The sequence below is a fragment of the Numenius arquata genome, chromosome 1 (assembly GCF_964106895.1).
Source record: "Numenius arquata chromosome 1, bNumArq3.hap1.1, whole genome shotgun sequence".
In the NCBI taxonomy this organism is placed as follows: Eukaryota; Metazoa; Chordata; class Aves; order Charadriiformes; family Scolopacidae; genus Numenius; species Numenius arquata.
Window position 1 is genome coordinate 92,148,910 of NC_133576.1, and position 12,857 is coordinate 92,161,766.

Below are 12,857 nucleotides of genomic sequence, written 5' to 3' on the forward strand. Positions count from 1 at the left end.
AAATATTTCTATTTTCAAGAGGAGTGGTTCAAAGGTAACAACCAAAAATGTTGCAGCCTTTCAAGAATATAATAGACAGTTAAAAATGTAGTTCAGCCTCTCACATACAGAGATATATCTTCTTTTTTTTTCCTTAAATTGACCACGTATAGGTCCCTGTCTTAACTACAATAAGGACTGGAAGGCTTGGATGTATGTAGCTAAGTAATAAAACTCAATAGTTTTAGATGTTTTTTTCCTATTAAGTCTATTTAGCCTCCTAGAACTCTTTTATCTTTTCTCAATTTGCAAGGTTTCTTGATAAAATAATGCAAAAACATTGATCAAACCACTTGTTTCAAGGACTTCAGATGTCAATAAATCTATAAAACGGTTACAGTTGGAGTGTCTCATAAAGTATTATGTTTTTGTCCTTGTTTTAAGACTGGACTAAAAGTATTGCCTGAAGACATTATTTATCTGTTTATCATTATTTAAATTTTGTTAACTTTTGTACTAGTTGAATCTTAAAAAGCAACAAGTATCTAAAAGTTGAAGCATGGTTTAGAAACCCCTGTTCAGCTCGCTAACATTGCATCTAAATAGTATGGCCATTTACTTAGAATATCTCATTATTTCACTGAAGTGATTAAAATTATATAAAAATAAAGATACATCCTTTATTATGATAATTATAACTCAAAACTACAGTAAATAACTGATCTATAATATATAAGTCCCAGTCATCATGTTTACTAATACTACATCTGCAGAAATTGCTGTTAGATCTGTTAACAATGTTTGCTTGGTAGAGCATGAATGTATACATACACACATATATTCCTGAAAGCTTCAACTCTCCATTTGCTGATTGTAAGGATTATCTTAGAAATTGAGTGCGATTTCTTAAGACCGATAAGGATTTTCATTTTGGGATAGACTCCAAAGAGCATTAGAAGCCGAAATGAAGTTCTGTTATGATTAAATACACAGTAATGTATATATAAGAGAGGTGAATAACTGCATCAGCTTTTCACTGATAGAAAACCTCTTTGAGCAATCATATTTTTCTTCCATGTAGACCAGACTGTAACCCATAGAGCAGTATGAAAAAAGTATGTTAGCTGCAGCCACAGATGGTTGCACAGGAAGCAATCGAAATAAAACCACTGTATCTTGTCACTGCAAGGGCAAAAGAGTGCATGAGAACCAAATAAAAAAATCCTGTCCTGAAAACACCAGCAGAGATGTGAACATCAGGCAGGGTGAGCATGGGTGTAGCATATGAATCTTTTTTCCCCAAATTTTCAGTGTAGAGCAACTGAGGAAACTAAAAAGCAGAAAATAAATTACTGATTTCCAGTTTGCTTCTGTGACACTACTAATTTGTGCAATAGACATGCAGGGGATTTTAAGTAGACTGCCTAGATTTCTATAAAGAAACATAAGGCAAGAAAGGGAAAAGTACAGGAGTTGGTGAATAAACCAGTCATGGCTAAAGTAGAGCTATAATCCACTGGAGTCATATTTTGTAAACCTTATTCCCATTGAACAGTTACACTCATTAAGATTGGCAAAATATGACCCAGAAAATGTTGACAGGGTGCTTCAGTATCCAATCACATTAATTTCTAGATGCAGTTGGCTGCTGAAGTTGTTTCATTGTTTTAATGTAACTGCAAAGCCCATGTTTACAAAATAAATTTGTTATCAAGGATTTTTTTACCATCTCGACTATCTATGTGCTCCCCTTTCAGGTGACCATATTCCATGATAACATCATTACCTAAATTAATGCTTGCCAGGGAAATTTAGAAAAAAAGCAAGGCAATGTTCACCAACAGATTAGAAGATAAGATCTGGGGAGCTGGGAAGGAAGTACAGATGACTTAAGTGTACTAATGATGAGTGCAAGAAAATCAATGATAATTCTAAAATAACCAAGCTTCAACATTCTATTTATTTTTTTTTAAAAGTGCTCTCAAGAAAAGATGAAAATTGCCTGAATAATGAACAATTAATGAAGACTAGGTCAATATAGTTATTGATAAAAGTAGATAAGACAATATTTGGAAAATTTTAGCATATATAAGTCAGCAGGTCAGTATGATATGAAACCCATTGTGTTAAGGGAATTAGTTAATGAACTTGCTGAACCACTTGCAATTATATAGCAGGTTTTATGCAGCTACAAGAAAATACCAAAGGATTTTAGTAAAAAAGAGCAATAGCAGTGCAATCTCTAATTAGACGATAGTTCGGTATCCTAAAGGAAATAGAGGTTTCTTTGCCTGTACAATTTAAATCTCAATTAGAGAGAAACAGAAATTTAGAGTTAAAAGCGAAGTATGCTGAAGTTAATGAGATGTGGAAACAGATTATTTTGATTTCAGTAAGTTGATATGAAGCCCATCTTGCAAAAAATTATGCTATATTTTTTTTAAAAATGGAGAGAGAGAGAGAGAGATTGCCATGACCAGAGTGGTTCTGGATCAGTTGTTCTCTGACTCTCAAAACAAAAAGGAAGACAGTGCAGAAATCCAGCAACTCTTTGGTTATCCTCTGATAGGTGCAGAACAAACACAGAAAGAAATCCAGTCATATTTTTACTAAGATTAATAGTTACAGAATCACAGAATGGTAGGGGTTGGAAGAGACCTCTGGAGATAATCTAGTCCAACCTCCCTGCCAAAGCAAGTTCACCTAGAGCAGGCTGGACAGGAACACATCCAGGCAGGTTTTGAATATCTCCAGAGAAGAGATATTCAAACTGTTGAATATCTCTTGACTGAATCAAAATCTCAGTCAGAGGCAAGAACAGGATGAGCATTTTACAACTCATTCATAATGAAGACTAATATAGGAGCTGGAGTTAACAGTTTCTTCTATATTAAACTACTTTTAGAACTCTATTGATTGTCTTTCTCTGAGGAAATCTAACTGAAATGGCTTTGAAATAATTGGATTTCCACAGGCCTCAGTTCATTATGACTTCCAAGATTTGTATCTGTCATTCCAGAAAAGGAAAAGTGGCAAAAGGTAGAGGAAATATGAATTGAGTTATATGCTTATCAGCCATCTTAAGATATACACAGAATTCCTCATACTGATGCTGAGGTGGTTCTGACTCTCATACTTTGTCTCGAGCAAGGAGGGCTTTTCTACCAGAGTTCATTTTAATCCTCTTCCCAGAAAAGGATGGTTTTTTATTAGCACTGAAACAAAAATTTTGTTTAGGACTGAGTGGTCATTACTTGTTTATATGGAGATATCAGGGTAGCAGGTGGGGAAGAGACTTTTCAGTTAGAAGAGAAAAATATTACTGAGGAAAAAGCATTTAAAATAGCAGAGAAAAAGAAAGAAGAAGAAAAAATGAAGCAGGGGTCAATAAAAATAACAGAAATGTAGAACTGGAAGACACTTATTTAACAGGGAATCGTAGGATGGTAAAATCATAGTTTGGGAGTAATTTCATGAAGCAGATGCCTTAGATCAGGGGAAAAAAAGGGAACATTGTGGTAAAACAACTGAAAAAAGAATGAATCAAAAAGCCTTTCTAAAATAAGCTACTTACTGTAAATTATTATTTCTGCTGAGGAACAGTGGTGCTTGTTTTTTTTTGTTTTGTTTTTCAAATTTCTTGAGAAATGCATGCATGATTTTCTAATAAGTCTCTATTAAAAGGGATATCGGAGATTTTTCTTTTTTTTCTGTTTTCTTTACATGAAAACAGAGTGACAAATCCAGTGCTTCATTTTCAGAAGTATTAGTCCGTATCCTTCCATGTTACTTCCCCTGAAGAACAGTACATAAAGAAATTTCCCTCACTCTCTCAAATGTCAAGCTCATTTCACCCTCTAGACCTCTCAGTAGACAAACCAATTTAAAACCATGCTTGAGTTCTTAATCTGAAAAGTGGGGATAATATTTTCCCACTAAAATCGTTCCTTTTTTTTTTTTTACTTGCCCCTCCTTCTCCACCTAATCTTCAAATCTGGGAGGGAGAGGATGGTGTTTTATCATTACAGGTATGTGAACCTGAGTTTTGGCTTTTCTAACAATTGTTTATAGTAGGAAAATATTTTACTTTGAAAAGAAAAAATACTTTCACTCATACAACTTCCATCTTCTAAAATTAAAAAAAAAAAAGAAACAAAATGAAAACTATCAAACCATTTTGTCAGTAATATAAAAATGAAACACTAAATTTAAATAATTTTTGTTAGAGCAGGTTGATAATTTTCCATGGTTGTTTTAAATGAAATATTATAAGTAAATCCATTCAGATGTCATAATCATTAATGAGTTTTATTGTTTACGTATCTATGATGAATGTTATCTAGAAACACTAAGTCCCTATTGCTTTTACTTGAACATAGAGTAGAATACTTTTAAAGAAAGTAGAACACTTTTAAAGAAAGTAGAACCTCTAAAAAAACTTACATTTTTAGTGTCTATTTTTTTAAGTTTATAGAGGTACATAGATCTTCATACATCCATGAATATACACAGTCTTAATCCTCAACGAAATTTCAAAACACAACTTAAAACCGGTGGAAAACAGTGAAATTATAATCACACAGCACAGGAGGGGTTAGCTGTAACAGGTGAAAGACTCATTTTCCCACACTGAGAAAAACTTCAAAGGTAGGATTTTAATTACAATATGCATTACGTGAGTGGTCAGGCTCACAATATAAAGGGTATCCACAGAGCAGAAAAGCAATTTCCAGATCCCAAGAAATACTACAGAAATTTCTGTTAGAAATGAAAGCCAAAAAAAAAAAAAAAAAAAAAAAAAAGCTTCAGGAGCTGTGTTTTTTTCTATTTTAGTAAATAATTTCTAGAAAAAAAAAAAAAAAGGCTTTCATTTTTTTTTTCTGGAAAAATAAGCTGGAACAGAAATATGAGAACTTGAATTTTTTGCTGCCTGCTTAGATACTGTTTTCTCACCTTGTAGCCAAAAGCTACAAGACACAAATCAAAGGGTAGCAGCTAGACATATGAAGAGAGCTAGGTGGGCTTTCTGGCAGCAGGAGTAATAACAGTGTTGAGAGTTAAAGGTTCAGCTATGACAACATCTTCCTTTGGTTTTAAGCAAGTACATGCAAGGGGTTTCGTTTTGTGTCCTAATTTAAAGTCTGACCCAGAAGTCACAGTGTGCTGCTTTCTTGTGTGCTATAGATATATAAAAAGGTAGAGTCATATATAACAGTACATATCTGTGTCCATAGATACAAAGAGTAAATCTGCATGTGGTGTTTGTGTTGTTGGGTGTTTTTGCTAACAAAGAAACAGCAATAGCAAATATTCTTTAGAAGAAAAAGAGCAGGAGCAAACAGTATTAAGGTATGCTCAGAATCCCCCAGAAGGCTAATTTTCAAATTATTTCACTTCAAAATCATAGAAGAAGTATTGCTTATTAAATGCATATTGATAAACCAAGTACCTTGAAATTAATACGATATATGTATGCTTTATAGCTTGTGCACAAATATACATAACAACAACAAAAAATACAGCTTCTTTATGGGATAGTAAACCATAGTCTATGATTGATTGCCATTAACTTGTAACAGGCAGATGTTGGCCTCGGAGTCGGAATCATACCTAGCATAGCTTTTACTGACTATTCAGGGGCTTTGCAGAGATTGATTACTAATCAGAAAAAGATCAACCTGCAATCGAATAATCTTAATTAGCTTATTGCTATAATGCTAAAAAAGATGTTAAATATTACAAAAATTATATGTCTTGAGAGCTGCCACATAGTTGTAACTCCTACAGAAACTACTGTGTTTGTGATTCTTGGATGGTTTAAAGATTGTAGCTTGATAAAGCAAGAATGTACAAAAAAGTCAAAACATAAAATGCAGCTCTAGAAGAACCTACACAATAAGACTCCCTGCAGCTTGACAGCTTGTAATGCAAAGGAGTGATAAAAGTTTATTTCAATGCAAGCTATTAAAATAAAGAAAAACAAGATAAACAATGTTATTTTCAAGCATATTGTAATTTAAGAACTAATTTCTATATTACTCAAAAATACTTCCTACAAAAATGTAAATTTAACATGTTAAAAACAAAATATATTTTCACTGTAAATTTTTAAAAGGATAACCACTGTGTAAAATATTAATTACAATACCAAATTTATCTTTATTTTGATGATCCCCTTTGAGTGAAATTATTTCAGATTTTAAAGGTTAATTAGCTAAAGAGAGATTCTGGATTATGTACAAACTGATTTTAAAGGACTGCTTATGAGAACTCAAGCAGATGACTAATGACAGGCAATAATTTTGTCCTTGAAAGAAAATTACTTGCAGGCACCTCACACTAAAATTTCATTAAAGTGACATGCTAGTATTTTCAGAATGACCACAATAATGAAACAATTTTAAAAGCTTCATTATTTAATAAAAAAGTAACTACTCTTTGTTAATGAATTAAATAAAAATGCATTTAGAATACAAAAAAGCCGCTGTTTTCATTTATTTTGTCTGGTATAATCCAATGATTTGTGCTCCCTCTACTGGCAGTGAAACAACAATTCTTTATAACAAGAACTGGCTGCTAAGATAACTGGGGTACACAAGATAATTAAACACAGAAGAATTTGTAGCACATTCACTTTTGGACAAAGAGCGGATGCACAAGAGTACACTCACAACACAGAAAAATCTCGAGTTAGAGAAGCAAAATAATAGCCTGGGGAGAAATACGATCTCTTTCCAAATATTCTAAAATGACAATTAAAAAGTCTTTTCTTAAAAACAGGGAATTACAAACTCCTTTCAGGTCACCTGGTGACCCCTTCTCCTAGTATTCACAAACCCTGTACACATTTTGTTCAATACTGTTTTGTTCCTACCCATTAAAGATAAAAGTACAAACACACATGAGGACAATCAGATAATTTTTAACAAAACAGGTTATGCAAAGATATTTATTAAAGACTGAAGAATAACTCTGAATACTGTTTTTATTCTCCTGACAAGCATAAAAAAATGAGTGATGAATTCTCTCATGCTTTTGGGAAAGAGTGAAAAACTGAAGAGAAGCAGTACAGTCAGCAAAAATGGTATCTGAACCGACTGGCTCAGAACTTGATGATTTAAGACCTACATTCCTTAACTAAGATTACAGTCAACAAAAGAGCTCCCAGAAATCAAACCAAATTAACCATGATCATTGGTAGATCGTAAAGGCAAGAGGAGAGCAAAGGGAGGAAAAAAATATGAACTATTTGTAGGGCATTTTGACTATGCAGACATCTATTGCACAAATACAGGGACTCTTAAAACTACAAGTAATCCTGAATCTACTTCTTACTAACAATTTGGATTTGTTTTCCTTTCATGAAGACATTTATGAGTCTGAAAGTACTGCTACAACTGACTCATATAAGATAAATAACTTGCTCCTGGATGTGTGAATAGTAAAGAAACTGGGACACCTAGAAGACAGTTACAGGAATTAAACAATCAGCTCCTATCCTGCTGAGAAACACCAAAACACCAAAAAAAAAAAAAAAATACAAACAACCCATGGATATAACATGAGAATAGCCACTGTTCTACAGCTGTAGCTAATATATTATATCCAGCTACAACTATCAAAACCAAGTAATTTATACTCAAAATGCCTTACTCTGGAATTACAGTTGAAATTAGATTACAGGTTCTGGAAGTCCTAGGCTTTTGCTCTACAGATCAGATGAGACAGTAACAAAGATCTCTCTGGATTTAAAACACAAATATGAATCTCTCTGACTCTAACATGAAAATGCCATGGACAAGGGCTTTTTCTGACATCACCGTATCCTCCAGCTCAACATTAATTTATATTTAGGTTTTTAATTTCAAAAATTCCAGTACAAAGCACAGCTGTTTACATAGTCCTGGTTCTGAGGCTCAGCCTAGATTTTTCCTTAATTCTATCACTTCTTATTTTTCTTCCATAACAGTTTTAATATACTATTGAAGCCTAAGAGGGCCTCACAGAGTACCATGTAAGGAAAATGTACAGCCATCTATTTTTGTCTGTGTGTAGAGAAGATACCACTTTTACCTCTGAATTACAGATATCTCAGCATGCTGTGATGATACTGTCAATCTGTGAAGTACATTTTAATTTGCTCTGTTTTATTCACAGGCAAAAATTTGGAGCAACAATGTCTTCTACATGCTAAATAACCAAGCAGTCCGTGGCACTCAGGAATTCATGGGGATTCTATGCTCTAGGTACCAAGATCGCTATAAAGCTGTTTTTGCAATGGTAGGTAACTTTGAAGCAATATTACAAGTGACCGTTTTGGCAAGAGCCAAAAAGCTCTTGCTTTTTGGGTTTATGGGTTGGGGGTTTTTTTGTGCATCATGCATCATTAGAAAATATACCTGCTTGAACAATATGGGGAACTTTCAGACACCAAATGTTCGAAAATATACCTGCATGCATGAATCATAGTGAAAAAAATATATTCAGCACACATCTAAAGGCACACACCCTTGGGATTCTATTTAGAGAGTTTTAAACATGACAGAACTCTAAATCAAAGCAAATCAGTCTCTAAATCTAAGCAGCATCTCAACCAACAGCTTAAAAATTGTTTGGCAGTTGAAACTGAAATAGGCAGCTGTTCTCTTTATTTCAGCTGTGTTCTCCTTCAATGAGGAACCTTCTCTTCTTTATAGGCACAGCTGATGTTACATAAGGATGTAAAAAAAATCAGCTCTGCCACTCCGAAAGGATGGTTTTAACCATCTTTTTTTTTTTTTTTTTTTTTTTTTTTTTTAAAGGAGACAGGTAACAGTTCACTATGAACTCTGTAGTCAACATAGATGTTAGAAATGGAAATTTCCCTCTAACCAGCCATCTCGCTAGGTGAATAAATACTCTTCAGTAATCTATACTCTGCAGTAAAACATAAGCTCTTAAGAGCTTTTCTTGGAACAGCACCTATCAGCATCTAAAAACTACAACAGAAGCTAATGACAGTAACAAACATGAGCAGAGATGCCTTTACTGTATTTGCAACTTTTTCCTATCATAGTTCTCTGATTAACACAGTTTTCAGGACTAGTGAGAAAAGGAGACATGCCAATACAAAGCATGTGAGTTATGCACACAGTTATTGATTATATTGCACAGGTCTTTAAAGTTCTTATTGGGAAAGGGTGGGGGGAATATTTATATATAAGTATATATAAGTATAATAAGTATATATATATAAGTTATATTTATATATAAGTATAGCAATTTGAGGAAGGTTATTTCTTCACTTATCTTCCTTTAAATTAATATTTAAATTACTTTTCTAGTGACTTTATATTCTCCAGTAAGGCTGTGTACATGCATTTTGTTTCATTTAATTTTGTTCTTCTCTCCTAAATATGAAATCTCAACTCACCCTTCATTATATTTACAGCCAGCCCAAGTCATTACAATTCCATGAATAGATTTCCATTTATTTTGTATGGAGATCAAATATAGACTATAGCTATTAATATGCAATAATGAAGCTTAACAATTTTGTTATACTGAGTTAAAATTCTATTTATAATCTAATAGCATGAAAGACTTGAGGCAGGAATTAAGCTGATATTCAGCTCAAGCAGATAAACCAGTCACCTGCTGGGCTAATTTTTTTGCTTAATCATTAATTAACATTAGCCTAATGATTTATTTTACTGGTATTTTAATAAACTCCATTGAGTAAAAGTGTGTGATCTGCCATAGATTCAATGCACCATGACTACCGCTTAGTATCTTCTATAGATGTCATAAGATTTTATGCTTACACAATTAATCTACTTTATTACTTGCAAAGCTTTAACGTAAAAAGAGTGCAGGGGACATGGTTACCTTTAGATGATTAGGCTCATTAGCTCACCTCTGATACTGGTTTCCATATTTGTAAGTACTAAAGTCCTTTCTCAGTTACCATAGGCCTTTGTAACTCCCTTTAACTTCCATCATTGCAATTTATTTATGTATAACAATTGAGTAGAATACCAGCTTTTAAAAAAGCTTGGGTCTGGAAGATTCTCAGAATAATAAAACTATTGTGGCAAGTTCCTGAACAGACATATTTATGCTTGGTGAAGATAATTATTACAGCCATACTGTGTTGATATACTTTCTGTTTCTCTTGTATAAACAGCAATAAGTGTAATAAGTTGCTATAAGTCCAACAAAGGGCCATGAAGATGATCAAGATCCTGGAGCATCTCTTTTATAAGGAAAGGCTGAGAGAGCTGGGACTGTCCAGCCTAGAGAAGAGAAGTCTCAGGCAGGATCTTATCGATGTATATAAGTATCTGATGGGAGGGTGTATAGTAGATAAGACTTTTTTGACTGTCACTGCATAATATGTAATTTTAGTTTGTTGCAACAGCAATTTCCAGCTTTGGGAAGGTATGCCTCTAAAGGTATGAATTTTCAAAATACAGATTACAGAAATATAAACAATCACTGAGAGTTTGTTTCAGTTCTGAAGGCAAAGTAGACCTCCTGGCTATATACCAAGGCAAAGCTTTTTCAAATTGATGTTATTATGTGTTTCTCTCTACTACTATTCCATATACAACTAGAATGACTCTGGATAACCAGTCACCCATTTTATGCATGTGTTTCATCAGTCCTCTATAGAGGACAGCATGGTGTCTAATGACTCCTGAACACATGTAGACTTTGAATAATAGAGTCAGGAATTTGAGTATTCTCGAAAGAAATTACAGAGGTGGAGTTCTCAGATCTAGTTAAAGGTCAATATGTTAGTTAAAAACTCCAGAGGTCACTCTTTGGGAAGCAGGTGAGGATTCCTCAGCATCATTTGAGTAGATACTTACTGACAAATAAGTTTTTCAGCAGATTTTTTTAGAAAAATCTATAGATTACAACCATTTAAGATCATTCTCTGCTAAAAGTTATTTTATGTCTTTAACAAGCTGTTGTGGTTTAACTCCAGCCGGCACCTAAACACCACACAGCTGCTTGCTTACTCAGCCCCTGGTGGGATGGGGGAGAGAATCAGAAGAGTAAAAGTGAGGAAAAATTCTTCGGTTGAGATAAAAACAGTTTAATAAGTAAAGTTAAAACTGCGTATGCAATCAAAGCAAAACAAGGAATTAATTCAGTACTTCCCATCTTCAGGCAGTTGTTCAACCACCTCCAGGAAAGCAGAGCTCCATCAGGTACAATGGTGACTTGCAAAGACAAAACACCATAACTCTGAATGTTTCCCTCTTCCTTCTTCTTCCCCAGCTTTATATGCTGGACATGACATCATATAGTATGGAATATTCCTTTGGTCAGTTGGGATCAGCTGTCCTGGACATGTCTCCGCCCAGCTTCTTGTGAACCCCTAGCCTACTCTGGTGGGCTGGTATGAGGCGAAGAAAAGGCCTTGACTCTGTGTAAGCACTGCTCAGTAATAACAAAAACATCTGTGTATTATCAACATAGTTTTAAGCACAAATCCAAAACTTAGCCTCATACTAGGTACTATGAAGAAAATTAACTCTACCCCAGCCAAAACCAGCACAGAAATGCATTCCTTTTTCCCCTCTAAAGACAAGAAAAAATATTTCCTTGTTACATCAGCTCACCTTCTTGTTTATGTCTACAACTTGTAGATTTTCACTGCTGGAATTCACCTTTTTATACTTCTGCCTTGTACAAAAGCTGCAAAATTTTCTATAATTTATATACTATATGTTAAACTAAAATATGTTAGAGGAACTTTCTGATTTGAGCAAGTTTCTCTTGAGAGATATTTCTCAGTTGCAGAAGTAAACTTATTGAAGTAAAAAGAAGATAAAAAGAGAATGAAATGAAAATATACATACTTTGAGACAGCCCTTTTCTTATTCCGATTCTTTGGCAAATTGAAAGGAAACATAAAAAACCCAAGATTTTGCCTCAAGAAAGATTGTGAAATTTCTAAAATGTCAGTCTTTCTCATAAGCTTCTTATAGAGAAATGTAAGCATTATACCAAAAGAGTATATACCCAAAGAGTGGTGCTCAGTGGAGTTAAATCCAGCTGGCGGCCGGTCACAAGTGGTGTTCCTCAGGGCTCAGTGTTGGGACCATTTCTGTTTAACATCTTCATTGACGATCTTGATAATGACATAGAGTGTATCATCTGTAAGTTCGCAGATGACACCAAGTTAAGCAGGAGTGTTGATCTGCATGAGGACAGGGAGGCTTTACAGAGAGACTTAGATAGGTTGGATTGATGGGCCAACATTAATGGTATGAGCTTCAACAAGACCAAGTGCCAGGTCCTGCACTTGGGCCACAACAACCCCATGCATCGGTACAGGCTTGGGGAAGTGTGGCTGGAAAGCTGCCTGGCGGAAAAGGACCTGGGGGTTCTAATTGACAAGCGGATGAATATGAGTCAGCAGTGTGCCCAGGTGGCCAAGAAAGCCAACGGCATCCTGGCTTGTATTAGAAATAGCGTGACCAGCAGAAGTAGGGAGGTGATTGTGCCCCTGTACTCGGCACTGGTGAGGCCACACCTGGAGTATTGTGTCCAGTTTTGGGCACCTCAATACAAGAGAGATATTGAGGTGCTGGAGCGGGTACAGAGGAGGGCAACAAAGCTGGTGAAGGGCCTGGAGAATAAATCTTATGAAGAATGATCGAGGGAGCTGGGGCTGTTTAGTTTGAGGAAAAGGAGACTGAGGGGAGACCTCATCACTCTCTATAACTACTTTAAAGGACATTGTAGAGAGGTTGGTGCTGGTCTCTTCTCACAAGCAAATAGCGATAGAGGGAATGGCTTCAAGTTGCAACAGGGTAGGTTTAGACTAGACATTAGGAAGAAGTTCCTCACAGTAAGAGTGATCAGACACTGGAACAGGCTGC